Here is a 14,922-nt window from a genome sequence, read left to right on the forward strand (position 1 = left end):
AGTTTAAATTGATCCTTTTTGCTTACGACGTTAAAAAACTAACGGAACTTGACCAACATGTCCAATTTTTATTATGTGACAACTGTGTGGCCTAATTGACGTGACACCTAGTATTTCAAAATATCTAGGGTTTACTTCTTCACCCAAAAACCAAAGAACGTCAACACCCGCCACCATGTCGGTGCAATCGAAGACGTCATCGACATTGTGTTTGGCGTCGCCATCGATGACACTCTCATTCTTCCTACATGACACAATCTCCCAATGAAAGTTGCTATTAGCTGCAGAAATTTCCCAACCTGTTCAAAGGCACAAATGTTCAGCAGATTCAAAGTAGCTTGAACGCAAAGTGGCTTTATGCTCCTAATTTGCATTCAAGCCAGCAAAATTAATTATCTTTTGCAGGTTGCAGCATATGATAGGTACCTTCTCACCTATGGCATCTTGAATAAGAACTGCGTCACCTCACAAATAAGCCACCATCTTGATTTTGTTTCTTTGGGTCCGAGAGAAAGGTTCTTTGGAAAACCAGAGAGTGTTTAGCAGCAACAGATGTTACAAGATAGATGTGTGAGTTCTAATTCCTTAGCTTTTGAGTTGGTGTGTGTGGGTTGATTGGATTGAGGTCTTTCGATTTTGATTCCTAAACTAACTCAGCAGCAACTACAGGCTTTTTCATTAAATATACTGTAAAACCAATTGCAACATAATTCTATTAAATTTTTTCATCAAATATTAAAGGCAATGGTCTATAATTTCTTCAACAGATTTTAGAAATTCCTTACCAAAACAGTAAGCCTACAAGGGAATATGTGATACAAAGTTTGTTAAGTAAATGGATGCAAATACTCACGTACTTGAAAGTCATCCATGAAATATGTGAGAACGATGTAAAACATAGATTGTTTAATAAAAATCTGAAAGGAGGAATGTTGGAAGCTGAGACTTTTCAACTCTCACTCAACATTCACGCAACTTTTGTTTTGCTTGGAAATTTGTTTATATATTTAAAAAATAAATTCCATAACTTATATTATCTTTAGTGGAGTAAACACGGTAAGATAAAAAATATCGCTTTTATTAAAGAGTAATAAAAGTTAGCCCGCCCATTTTGAGTATATAGAAGCATCGATGAATGTGACTTGATGATTATAATAAGCACAATTATTGGAAAAGCTACGTGGGAGAAGCTTCAACGAAAGAAACACAAAATCACAGATAGGAGCTTTTATATAATTTATATGATTTTCGTAGAAAGAAGCTGGAAATGAAACGTGATCAACGTCATACTAAATAAATATATTTACTCCATAGAAAAATAGAATTGGAATTTCTCCCACAAAGACTTTGGTGGATATATATTTCTTCAGTGTTTGGATTCCACTTACATAGTAATTCTCTCTCAACAACTTTGGCTTTCACTAATGTCTTGTAATGCCATCGTCCAATATACCAGTTCTTCATCTCATTCAATTCACACATATGATGTATTTGTGAGCTTCCGCGGTGAAGACACGCTCAACAACTTCACTGGTTTTCTGTTTGAAGCTCTCCGTAGAAAAGGCATTGATGCCTTCAAAGATGATGAAGATCTCAAAAAAGGTGAATCCATATAACCCGAGCTCCTGCATGCCATTCAAAGCTCTCAAGTTTTCATTGTTGATGAATTGATGAATTCATGGTTTAAATTAATTAATTTTGTGAATATATATGAATTGGAAAATGTTAAGACCCTGGCAAGTGTACCAGATCGTATCAAGTAATAATAGACAATAAGTCTAGATATCGTATCCCAAGGGACTCAGTGGCCTAGACGTTCATGTCATTTGATCACATAAGACTTGAAAGAAGAATAATTTTATAGTGTTGATGCAAAACGAAATTTAAACATGCAGAATGCACAACTTGATCAATTGACAAATAAAGATATGAATAAATGGAGTTGTTGGGGTTTACGAATTCATCCTAATCCACCTTCCTATATCTACTATTCTTATTAAATTCACTTTATTATCAATGTTCATGCAACTTTCTAAATTACTCTAAACCCGATCCCTCGGCGAAAAGAGCCTATTACCATAATTACTAGTTTACTATCCCTAGCCTCCCTAGTAAATACTAATGCATTAATCACAGAAGCTTAAAGCAATTGACTGTCTTACTCCTATCCCTGATAACGGTCTAAAAACCGTTATTCTTATAAATTAATTTGATCTCAAAAGACAACCTTTATGACTTAGAATTAGCTTGAAATTATGCATTTTGTTTAAGTTAGAAAACAAGAGAGCCAAATGTGGTTTTAGAGATATTATGCTTGGTTTTACATTGTTTTGGCAGGATTTTACGAGAATTGAATGATGAAGATGAAGAAGGAAGGACTTGGAATAGATAAAGGGCGAGAAAAGATGAAAAGGAGGAGCCACGACCACCGCCCAACGCCAACCTAGCACTAGGCGTCAGAGTCGCAGACTGCTGAGCGTCCAAAGAGCGTTGAGTGTCTAGCGTGGCCACCGCTGAGCATTAGCTAGCACTGAGCGCTTAAATGATGGGTCTGGGCCGAATTTCTGTTATTTTTCTGGCCTATAAATAGACCTAATGCGATTTCAGAAGTAATCTTTTGGCAATCAGAGACGTCCAGAGCTTCTTTTTCACTCCTTGGAGGCGGTTTTTGGATGCGGGAGCTCTGAATCACCAATTCTAGGGTTTATTCTTCCATTCTTTTCATTAATTCCATTTAGTTTCACTATGTCCATGGTGAACTAAACCCATTGTTGTTGAGGAACAATGTAATCTTTTGAAACTCTCTTATCGAAGTTCTTGTTTTATTCACATGCTTTTATTATCAATAGTTTGGGTTTTCTTATCCGATTTTAATGCTTGCATCGTTTAACTCATTCGGTGTTATGATATTTGATTTTGTCGATACGGGAACGTACGGGGAAGTCTCGAACTAATAGGAATTCTCTTGGTTAAGCAATACTACCTAGGAATAGGAGTAGGATGACCAATTGCTTTAAACTTCTATTTATCATGCGTTATTAATTACTTAAGGACACTAGGAATGGTAAACTAGCATTGATAATAGGCACTCTTCACCAAGGAATCTGGTTTTGAGTAGATTAGAAAGCTGCATGACATTGATTATATAGCAAATTTAACAAGAATAGTAGATATAGGAGGTTGGATAAAGATGAAATTGTAAACCCCAACAACTCCATTAATTTATAGTCTTATTTGCCAACTTATTCAATTTGCATTTGCATGTTTAAATTCTGTGTTTGCATCAACCCTACCAATTATTCTTCTTTCAAGTCTTATGTAATCAAATCACATGATTGTTTAGGCCACTGAGTCCTTTGGGAGAACGATATCGGTCTTACCGTTTATATTACTTGATAACGATCTGGTACACTTGCTAGGGGCTTAACAAGTTTTTGGCACCGTTGTCGGGGACTCGTGGTTTAACTTTACTAGTAGTGTGATTTTGATTAAATTTGACTTTGTATATATTTTATTTTAGTGTTATTTTTATTTTTATTTTTTCTATAAAAGTGCTTTTAGGTTTTTTGTTTCTTGTGCATGCAGGAAGTCGTTCAAACCAGGAGCAAGAAAAATCAACCTCTACTCGAAGGATTGAGTGACAGGAGGGGGAGGAAAGTAAGAAGACCATCACGTGAACTATTCCCCTCTCCTGAAAGGCTTTTACAATCTTCACCAGAGGCTCCTACACAAGATTCAGAGGAGATGGCTGAGCAACCTCCTCCTAGATGTACACTGGCTGACGCGTCAAATGTGGTTGGTCCCTTGCATTTTAACAGCAAGATGAATCTAGATGCTTTAGTTGGAGGCGACATGAGAAGAAAGACTGAGGATGATACCTATGACCTGATTGAGAGTATGACTGCGAATGAGCAAGAAACCTATAATGAAAGGGGCGTAGCAGTCCAGAAGAGGGGAGTTCTAAATCTTCCTGCTGATGATGCAATATGAGCTCAGAATCACCTTCTCACTCAGAAAGTGGATAATTTCACAAAGATTCTTTCTCAACTTCCAAAGGAGATCAAGAATGTGTCCCAAGCTCAACAACTTTATGATTTCTGTGGTGGTGACCATATTAATGGTCAATGTGTTATGCNTGAAGAGATGCAAGAAGAGGCAAATTACATGGGGAATCAATTCTAAAATAGGCAAGGAAATTTCAACCAAGGTAATTTTAACCAAGGTTGGAAGCACCATCCTAGTATTGGACCGAGCCAAAATAACCCATCTGGGTAGACATGAGGCCTTTTCCATAATAGACAGCAACCATCACCTTTTGGCAGCAAGTGGCTAACTTGACAGAGAATGTTAGAGACCTTACTAACAAATTTGATAAATTCATAAAGGTTTATGATTCTCACTATGCAAGTCACCAGGCCAATTTCAAAACTCTGGAAATGGAGATTGGTCAACTGTCAAAGAGGGTGGAAACCACATAGAAGAACCAATTTAGGGCTAATACTGATGTTAACCCTAAGGAGGAATGCAAAGCTGTTGTGACTAGGAGCAAGAGAAAAGCAGAAGAGGAAGTTGTTGAGATGGAAAGTAGTGAGGAGAAAAATGAAGAGATGAGTGAAAATATTATTGAGGTAGAGAGCAGTGAGGAATAAGAAGAAGAGGAGAGGAAAGAAAAAAAATTTGAAAAAGAGGAAGAAAGCGAGAACAAAAATTAGAGAAGAGGAAGTCACTATGGGCCATTCAGGGAAATTTTTAATCAGGTGACTGTTGTTCCTTCAATGGAAATTCTTCCCCAGATTCCTATTTACTCCAAGCGAATAAAGTACTATCTTGGAGAGGTGATAAATCTAGATGAAGAAGAAAAAAAGGAAGTGCGTGTAAGGCCTAGAAAGAGAAACCATCCGTCAAAGATGAAGGACCCAGGAAGTCTTACTCTTCCATGCGTGATTGAAGATGTGGATGTAGGGAGCTATGCTAGACTCTGGGTCTAGTATTAACATGATGCCTTTAGCTTATCTGAATAAAATTGAAGGGCTAACATTGATATCATCTAATCTTACTGTGATGGTGGCAGATGGGACATCTAAAAGGCCGATTGGTATGGTGGAGGATGTTATTGCTCGAATAAATCATCTTGAGTTCTTGGTTGACTTTATAGTCATGGACATGGATACGAATGAAAGGATTCCAGTAATTTTGGGAAGGCCTTTCATGAAAGCTGCTAAATTAGTGATGAGTATCCATGACGGGAGAATTATGTTAAAAGACCAAGAAAGTATCTTAATGTATAATGGATCCAGGGAGAAGCTCTCGCGATTACAAAAGAGAGCTAAATATAGAGCTTCAAAGGAAGATGATGCAGTGAAAGAATCTGAAGGTACTAACAGTGATAATTGTAATATTTTGCAGGTACCTAAAGATGAAGAGGTAGATAAAGGAGGAACAATCCACTCACAGGACACACCATTCCCGCTTGGTTCAAAGGTAAGATACATGAATAAGGAGTGGATCGTGAAAAAGCTTAAAGAGGAGAGAGTGGTGGAAATTAGAAGACCATACTCCAAAGCAATCAAAAGGGTGGATATAAGACAATAGATGAGTTGAATTGATGAAGACACCAACTGGGACGAGAAGACATGATTTTACTTGAATGAATCCCAAGTGCTGTAAAATATTATTTTTATTTGATTTGGACATGTAATATTTGGATTTTTGAACAATTTTGGGTAACATCTATTGAGGGATGCTAATTAATTATGTATCTACTGAAGGATACAGGTATGTACACCTACTGAAGGGTGTTGAGAAGCACTTACCGATGAGTGCTAGAAAAGGTTTGGGTCAGGCTCGTGACGTTAAACAACGCTACTTGGGAGGCAACCCAGTTGATTATTGTTTATATTTAATACCCTGTTTAGTTGCATTTTAGGATTGAGTGTTGCATATGAGAGGGGAAGTGCATAAAATCTAGAAATTGAAAGTTGAAATCAAGTGTTACAGGTCTTAAAACGTGAAAGCAAACCAAAAAGGGAAGAAAACTTTTTAAACGCCCACCGTTGAGCGGTGGCGACGCAGATTGGTTTTTTGGGCTTTTTAAAATCTCAGCGTTTGAAGCCCATTTGCACACTTTTAAAACATCCCTAGGGTGTGCCCAAGCGTTCTTTATAGACAACAACACTTTGCTTTCACTTCCAAGAGCTTTCTAAGGGTTTTTCTCCACTTTTCTCTTCACCCACTCACTTTAACTCCATAGTTCTTCAACTTTCTATCATTCCATTGTCAAAGTTTAGAGTTTTGGTAAGAGCATTGCATTGGGAAGGCATTCATCATCAATCAAGAGGCAATTGCAAGCATCTAGAGTATCTCCACCCAAGTAAGTCATGGAATTTCATTCTTCGAGTTTCTAGAATTGAAGATTGATGAAGAACATGTGTAAAAGTATGATAAATTAGGGCTTTTGATTTCTATGCATGATTTGATGAAATATAAACATTTTGCACCGATTAAATTGCATGAATTTGTTCTAGAACTGTAAAATTTGTGATTGGGTGGAGATTAGAATAGTTAAGAAGGGATTTTTGCAAAAATCCCGACGCCACCGCTGAGCGTCAGTGGACGCTAGGCGTCCTGCGATGCCACCGCTGGGCGGTAGGGAGCGTTGGGCGGTTTGTTGGGGTAAATCGGAAAGTGTACCGAGTCACACAAGTAATATAAAATGGTAAGACCAAGTATCGTATCCTAAAGGACTCTCGGGGTTGAGCAGTTGTGTGAAAATAGGATTAATTAAGACTTAAAAATAAAAAGAGATCATGGTTTGTATTGCAAAAAAAATAAAAAAAATAAAAATAAAATTGATCAATGGCAAAAGAGCACAAAGGTGAATGAAGGTTGATAATTATGAGATGAGTATGTTGTTGGGGTTAGACTTCACCAAGTTCCCTCTCATGTATATAAGAATTCTTCTTTTTCTATTAATGCCAACGTCCCTCACTAAGACACTTAAACCCGATGTCTCGGTAAATAAGTTTGTCCCTAATTACCAATTCATACAATTCCTAGCATTCCTAGTAAAAAGATGTGAAGATCAAGAGGTTAAGACGACTAAGGCTCATATCCTCATGTTTAAGCAATATAACCCTTAGGAGTAATTTAACAAGGACCTGAATTGCAAGGAACTTGTCAGCACTCATGCAAATCACAGATCATGCTATTGTATATGCAAGCAATAAGAATAGATAAATTACTCTAACAATTAATGGAAAAAGCATATGAAATTAAGAATCAATTCTCGCTTAAGCGTCGTAGGGAGCTCGCCCGGGCGTGAATCAAGGGTTCTGTAAGGCTTGGGCGCCAATTTTCAGTGCTTGGGCTACGAGCGTTTGTCGCCCGGGCGACCAACGTCGATTTTCAGCTCGCTGTTTTTCTTCCCTGTCGCCTGGGCTTTAGGTTTCCTCCATTCTTGGTGCCTCTTTGACCCCTTTTGAGCTCCTTTTTCATGGCTTTTCACTTCTTCTTCCACTATAACTTCAATCTTTGTAAAAACAAGGGGAATTTGTTAAAAAAACAGTTAAAATCAATCTCACCAGAGTCGCAGACCGCAAAGCGTCCAGAGAGCGCTGAGCGTCTAGCGTGGCCACCGCTGAGCGTTATCTAGCACTGAGCGTTTAAATGATGGGCCTGGGCCGAATTTTTTTTATTTTCTTGGCCTATAAATAGACCTGGTGCGATCCTTAGAGTAATCTTTTGGCAATCAAACACGTTCAGAGCTTCTTCTTCACTTCTTGGAGGTGGTTTTTGGATGCGAGAGCTCCGAATCACCAATTCTAGGGTTTATTCTTCCATTCTTTTCGTTAATTGCATCTAGTTTCACCATGTCCATGGTGAATTAAACCCATTGTTGTTGGGAAACAATGTAATCTTTTGAAACTCTCTTATATCGAAGTTCTTGTTTTATTCACATGCTTCTATTATCAATAGTTTGGGTTTTCTTATCCGACTTTAATGCTTGCATCGTTTAACTCATTCGGTGTTATGATATTTGATTTTGTCGATATGGGAACGTACGAGGAAGTCTTGAGCTGATAGGAATTCTCTTGGTTAAGCAATACTACCTAGAGATAGGAGTAGGACGACCAATTGCTTTAAACTTCTGTTTATCATACGTTATTAATTACTTAGGGAGACTAGGAATGGTAAACTAGTAATTGATAATAGGCTCTCTTCACCGAGAAATTGGGTTTTGAGTAGATTAGAAAGCTGCATGACATAGATAATAAAGCGAATTTAACAAGAATAGTAGATATAAGAGGGTGGATAAAGATGAAATTCTAAACCCCAACAACTCCATTAATTCATATTCTTATTTGCCAACTGATTCGATTTGCATTTGCATGTTTAAATTCTGTTTTTGCATCAACCCTACCAATTATTCTTCTTTCAAGTCTTATGTAATCAAATCACAAGAACATTTAGGCCACTGAGTCCTTTGGGAGAACGATTCTTGATCTTACCGTTTATATTACTTGATAACGATCTGGTACATTTGCCAGGGGCTTAACAGTAGGTATGGAGTTGGTCAATGCGTTGTAGAAGAACTTGGTTGATCATTATGTTGGACTTCTCCGCGTTGACTCTGTTGGTTGGCTGTGTTGTCTTTCGGAACCCACACTCCGTCTACATTTTGCACATAACCAAAGGAGCCTATTTTCTCATATCCCACCCTTTGTTTGTCCATTATTTCTGTAATAGGATCAAAATTAAGAGGCACATGAAAGTGTTCCAAGAATATAATTACCAAATGAGGATAAGGCAACCTTGCATTGTCCGATAAAGCCCTTTTCATCCTATTACGGATGACATGTCCCTAGTTAATTTGCTTTGAATTGAAAAGGGCCCATAACAACATAATATCCTCGTGCGATGCGTGACTGATATTTGTGTAACGAGGAATTAATATTCTAGTTAGTACGTAATGGAGTAATCTTGGCTGCACCTTCAAACCCCCAATAATTATTCTGCTAGTTAAGTTTGTATCTTCCTTACAAAGAAGTTGCCTTGTAGTGATTGAATTGTACTCTTCTTTCCAGTCATCAACAATACCCCGTTCATAACGAACTCCGGTAGATGGGAGTAGGGATGGCAACAGGTCGGATCGGGCACGGATAGTGCCTACCCGCAACCCGACCCGCTGGGTAAAATTGTACCCGCTACCCGCCCCGCTACCCACTGGATACCCGCCTTAAAAAAACCCGCGGATTTTTTTCAACCCGCGGGTACCCGTTGGATACCCGTTTTCAACCCGCCAATACTTAAAAAAAATTAATTTATAAGTTTATAAATGAAAAAATTCAAATTAAATTGCAAAAAAAAAATGCAAATAATATTTAAAAGATGTATCCAAGAAAAGCCCATGGATAAGTAAATAAAAGTTAAAACTTAAATTCAAATTAACACAAATTAATAGTAAAAATAATTAAAATTAACACAAATTAATTCAAGTTAGTACAAATTAAAACTTAAATTCAAATAACTGTTCTAAAAATAACACTTCATGATTTATGCTTGTTCTCCCACATCTTCATTTTGACCACTTAATTCCTGAAACAAATAAATACAAATAAAGTCATCAATCAATGACAAAGTGACACTATTAATAAAATTAGATTACAATATTATAAACAAAACTACTAACATCATCATCAATTATCTCCTCTAGTATTGTATTAAGCTTCATGTTATCCACTTTCAATTTTGAAGAACCTGAAAAAGGAAAATAAATTCATTTGTCATAGCCAATCATTTGAATGAGTATAAATATGTAATTTGAATTGTTCATTTAATTTCCTTGTATGTCACTCCATAGCCAATCTTGAACACACATCAATGCCTCTAAAGTGTCTGGGTGTAATCTACTCCGATATGGAGTAAGAAATCGACCACCAGTACTGAAAGAAGACTCAGAAGCAACTGTTGAGATAGGAATGGCTAGAAAATCTCTTGCAATAATTTCTAAGATTGGATATTTTAATCCATTAGTCTTCCACCAATTTAAAATGTCAAATCCTTCATCTGAATCTGGTAGTGTCGGTTCGTCCAAGTAATAATCAAGTTCTAACTTATAATTTGTTGGTTCGTTTTTCTTTGCAATCTGATGTTTTGCAAAATCTCTCCTCCAAGCATCTTTTCTTCCATCAACAATTTGGCCTACATTTATGTTTAGATTTTGACATGAAGAAACTGACTTCTTACCTTTCATACACATCTCATACTCTCTTACCAAGTCCTTAAAAAGAATCTTCACCTTTTCAATTTCACAATCAGATTCATTGCCATATATTTGAGGAAAAAAATAATCCAACAAATCAATTTTGTACCTGGGATCTAAGACAATACCTATAGCCATCACTCCACTGATCATACTCCAATACTTGTTAAACTTTAAAACCATAGATGCAGCCATTTGGTAAATAATAGAATTGGGAGAGTTAAGCAATTCCATCCAAGCCAACTTAATTTCACATACCTTTGGAAAGAAAATGTTGGCAGTTGGATAAGACGTACCAGAAAATAAGAGTGTCACATCATAAAATATTTCCAACTTTTGGCAAATTTCAATTGCCATTTGCCAATCATGTGCATTAGGCAAAAGTTTATATTGACTCTCCCGTTGTGATAAACGATCAAATACATCTTTGTATTGTATGGCTACTTGAAGCATAAAAAATGTAGAATTCCACCTAGTTCTGCAATCAACAACTAATTTTCTTTTGAATGGAATATTCAATTGAGCACATGCCTCTATAAATTTCTCTTCTCTTTTAGGTGTAGCTGTCAAAAAATTAGCACTTTCTCTGACCTTTTCAATGACATTAGCAATTATGGACAAACCATCCTTCACAATCAAATTCAATATATGTGCACAACATTGCATGTGAAACAATTGGCCACCCAAAATAAGAGACCTAGGTGAAATCTTCTCTAAAATGCAATCAATCATAGCATCATTTGTAGTGCAATTATCAACTGTAAAAGTAGAAACTTTTCTATCTAGATTCCAATCAATTAAACATTCAACCAACAATTCAGCAAGAACTTGACTAGTATGAGGAGCAGGCACATACATAAACCTAAAATTGAAAGTCATATTTTATTAATTTAGTGAAAAAGAACAATGTTAATGTAAAAAAAAAAAACACTTAAAATAAGTATAGTGTTATTACCTCACAAGTCGACTTTGTAACCTCCACAAATCATCAATAAAGTGAGTTGTTATAGTCATGTAGCCTTTATTTTGATTACTAGCAGTCCACATATCAGTTGTAATTGCAACTCGACTTTGAATCCTTGACAACAATAATTTCAATTTTTCTTTTTCGGCAATGTAATCCTTCATGATATTCTGTTTTAAGGTGTTTCGAGAAACCACTTTAAATAGAGGTTGTACTGCAGCACAAAATTCGTTAAAGCCTATGTGATCAACCATTGACATTGGATACTCATGTAGAATTATCATCTTGCGGAGTGCATCTCTAGCTATTTGTTGATTAAACACATAATTGCCAACAACTATGGTTTCACCCCCTTCTTTTTGAGTTTTTAAAAATGATTGTCGGATGTCCCGTGTTGTTCGAAGCTTGCAACTCTTGAAATGATTTCTCAGATGTGATGTACCTTGTTTTGCCTCACCTAGAAGACTTTTCGAACAATAATTGCACACCGCTCTCCATTTCCCATCTACCTTTTGTTTCTTAAAGTGATTCCAAACATCTGACAATAATCTTCTTGAGTTAATAGTTGGAGTTGAACTTTCAGTTTGATTTGAACCTACAGGAACATCATTTTGATTTGAATCTCCTACATTAGGTTCTATAAGTTGTTCTGGTTGACCATCTTGTATAGGAGAAAATGTATATTGCATAGACATCCTAAACAAATTGATCAACATAAGTTACTCAATTTTGTAACTTATTCTATTTTATAATGAAGCTCCAGTAATAAAATATAAAGTGCATAAGTGATAATTTAAAGAAATAATATAATACCAAAGATATAATATAGTTGTATGAAAAAAGAAAAAAAGTTGTATGAAAAAAAGAAAAAAAAGCAAATAACCAGAGCTTTGGAATTTAAAGTGCATAAGTGTCTACTTACGTGGTCACTTTCCATCATTGTCTTAGGAAGATAGTTGTATGAAAAAAGCAAAAGAAGTTTCAGTAATTTAAAGAAATAATATAATACCAAGATATAATATCAGGACAAATTAATCATTATTCAATAAAAAGACCTCAATCCTTTTTGGAAAAAAAAAAATCCATTGTTGAACCTTTTAAACACGAAATCCAAAATGTGTGTGGAGCATATTCAAAGGCCACATCATTTGTGCGATATGAAGAATCCAAAATCAATTTAATTCAGTATGAAAAAAAGTTTGATCTATCTTGCTTTCTAACTAAGAGACACGTACATTAACACATGTCAACTGCATGCAATTCCTATCCTATTTATTGCTCTTTCACTTCATATAAACAAACACAATGCACCCTTTCATTACCTATCTCTCTCTTCTTCCTATTAACTTTGTTCTTAACCCGAGAGGTATCAGCAGACCCTGAACTTAAAACATGCAAACACCAGTGCCTACAGCAGCTGCAATACACTGAAGCTAACAATCAGATGAAAAGCATGAAGGTACCCCTCAACAACACGACGAAAAGGAGGAAAGCGATGAAAAGAAAGAAGAAGAAGAAGCAGAGGAAGGAAGGGAAGAGGAAGAGGAATATCCCTACATTTTTGAAGAAGATTGAGATTTTGACACCAAGATTGAAACAGATGTTGACACATTCGTGGCTCCATGCCACTTTGACTCTGATATTGTTTTGTTCAACATAAAGGGTATATATACATTTAAACAACTAACTACGTGTATACTTTTTTAATTTCAGTTGATCATTATTATTTGTTTTGTCCTTGGGTGGGTGAAGGAAAGTGAAACAGAAAAGTTCGTGCTTGAATCCTGGAGACATGTTACCGATACCAGCAGTTGCAAACATTTTTCCTTAGAGAAGAATTTGTAAAATCTACTAGTAAAAAAGCAGGAAATAGAAATATGATACATCATATAATCAGAGACATTCTGGTTGTAGGTGTATGTCAATACTTTATTATGACCTAATTGAGGTCAATTTTGCATTATTAAATTCTTCTCAAATCATCATTAAAGGAAACAGTGAATAACAAAAACAGTAACCCCAAATGCTATTTTCTTAAAACATGTAGCATCATATACATGTGCAGTAACCTCTAAAAGCTCGGTAGAATTCAAAGGTAGTAGGAATGAAGGGTAAAGCTACAACCTTAAAACATCCACATACTTGAATATGAGCTTTCAAAGCATCTTCCAGAGGTATAGGCCTCACACTTGGCTTGAAATTGAAATTGAAGAGTCTAGTTTCCTCAAAAGATTAAACAAAGGAAATTTAAGTTAGTATTGGATGATTCAAGTTCAAAGGCTATTAACAGCAATTCCACGTTCTGCAAGGTTTGGTGAAAGAGAAGAAGAAAGCATATTCGTACCGTGTATAAGAAATAGCGTATAAGAAACCGTCGGATCTAGTTCCTCTCCGCACGAGATAACCAACACACCATCGTAGATACTTCAGCTAGATGGATCTAGTTCCTCTTCGCACACAAGATAATCAGCAACAATAGTGTATAAGAAATGCAAAATCAGAGATGAGAAGAGAAAAGGGTTAACTTTGTTTTTTCATTTTAGCTTTTAGAGGAGAGGTTTTGGAGAACTTGACGGAAGAGGATTTGCAAATGACGACTTTCAGATGTTAAGGCTTGAAGACCTTTGACAGCACAACAAAGAGTATACGATGAAAGTAAGAAAACTTATCAGGAGAAAATTGTAATTTCATATTTTAAACGGGTAGCGGGTACCCGCGGGTACGGATAGGGTGATACCCGAACCCGACCCGTTAGCAAGCGGGTATTAAAAAACCCACTACCCGCTACCCGCGGGTAAGAGGTACCCGCGGGTACCAAATACCCATAGCGGATTTTACCCGCGGGTACGAATTTTTCTGCCATCCCTACATGGGAGGGAAGTGAGTTGTTGAAAAAGATTAGGGCTGACTCTGATTTTAACCCCTTTTACTTCGCTTCAAATAACTCTCGTATCCAAAATTTCCATGTTGGTGTAGAAAAATCTAACTAATTGTGGGTAGAATGGTTTTCTTAAAGAATCAAATTCAGTGAGTCCAGCGTCTCGCAAAAGGTCGTAGAAATCAAAATTGCTTACCTCAAAACAATCCTCTTCGAGGTATTTTCTTTCCAATATGTCTCAATTGACAAAATGCATAACAAATTTTTCATATTGTGTAAGTGAAGAGAACAATTCATTTTGTGATGGTGGAAGGGATGCTAATGGAGATGGTGGTGGGGATGGTGTTGGACTTCGACGGCAACGTCCACCACGGGGAGAAGTTTCCCTCTATTTCTTCCTTATGCAATCAGCCATGGAAGGACGAAGTGTTTCGAAAGACGAGCACGAGTGCACAAAGGTTAGTTGAAGACCTGAAGGAGTGGGCAGTTAAACCTATAGAGGGGAACGTGGGCAGAAAAACCCCAACTGTTGCTATTTATATGAAGGAAGCATATCATGTAATCATTTACACATTTATGGTAATCGATTACAATTAGTATTTTCAGCACAATAAGTGTATTTATAGAAATGTCCCCTGTCCAACATTATAGACTACCAATTTTTGAGTAAACCTACGTTATAGGGGTTAGCAGGAGTGGTCATGAAAAAAATTCTTCAACAATAAGTTGTTCTTTTGATTTAAGTAACATTTACATAAGAATTGCAATTTAACAAAAACATGAAATTCATAGATAAAAAAAAGAACAAAGTTATATACA

The sequence above is a fragment of the Vigna radiata genome, chromosome 2 (assembly GCF_000741045.1).
Source record: "Vigna radiata var. radiata cultivar VC1973A chromosome 2, Vradiata_ver6, whole genome shotgun sequence".
Classification (NCBI taxonomy): domain Eukaryota; kingdom Viridiplantae; phylum Streptophyta; class Magnoliopsida; order Fabales; family Fabaceae; genus Vigna; species Vigna radiata.